An 817-nucleotide genomic window follows, 5' to 3' on the forward strand; every position below is an offset into this window, starting at 1 on the left:
CCACAGCCCCTCTCTCCTCTCTCTCTCCCCCCCATCCCCTCATCCCACCTCTCACCACTTTCGTCTGACAGTGAGGAGAGGAACAGATTGAGGTGGCAGATAAATGCGTGGATGAAGAATTAGAGCAGGGGCAGAGATTCAGATTTCTGGATAATTGTGACCTCTTCTGCTGGGAGCTCTACAAAAGAAACAGGTTGCACTTGAATCCGAGATTCTTGAGGGCAGGTTTGCTAGAGCTGTTGGGAGTGTGTAAACTACTATGGTAGGGGTTGGGAACCAGTACGATGGAGCCGAGTGCTGTATTCAAATGTGTGTAGCATTTGGAATAAGGTGGACGGACTCGTGGCACGATTACAGATTGGTCGGTTTGACCTTGTGGGCATCAATGAGTCGTGGCCGAAAGAAGGCCATAGTTGGGAGCTTAGCATCAAAGGATGTACATTGTATCGAAAGGACAGGCAGGAAGGAGTACATAGGTGGTGATGTGGCTCTGTTAGTAAGAGATGGAATTACATCTTGAGGAAGAGGAGTCAAGGGGTCAGAGAATGTTGAATCTTTGTGGGTGGAGTTAAGAAATTGCAAGGGTGAAAAAAAACATAATGGGAAATCATATATAGGTCTCATAGGGAAATCATAAATAGTAGCCAAGGTGTGGGGTTGAGATTGCAAAGGGAGCTGGGAAAAGGCATGTAATACGGGTAATGACACAATTGTAATGGTGGACTTCAATGTGCAAGGGGATTAGGAAAATCAGGTTGGTGTTGGATTGCAAATGATGGAATTTGTTCCATGCCTGAGAGATGGCTTTTTAGAACAG

This window comes from Hemitrygon akajei, unplaced genomic scaffold, assembly GCF_048418815.1.
Source record: "Hemitrygon akajei unplaced genomic scaffold, sHemAka1.3 Scf000063, whole genome shotgun sequence".
In the NCBI taxonomy this organism is placed as follows: Eukaryota; Metazoa; Chordata; class Chondrichthyes; order Myliobatiformes; family Dasyatidae; genus Hemitrygon; species Hemitrygon akajei.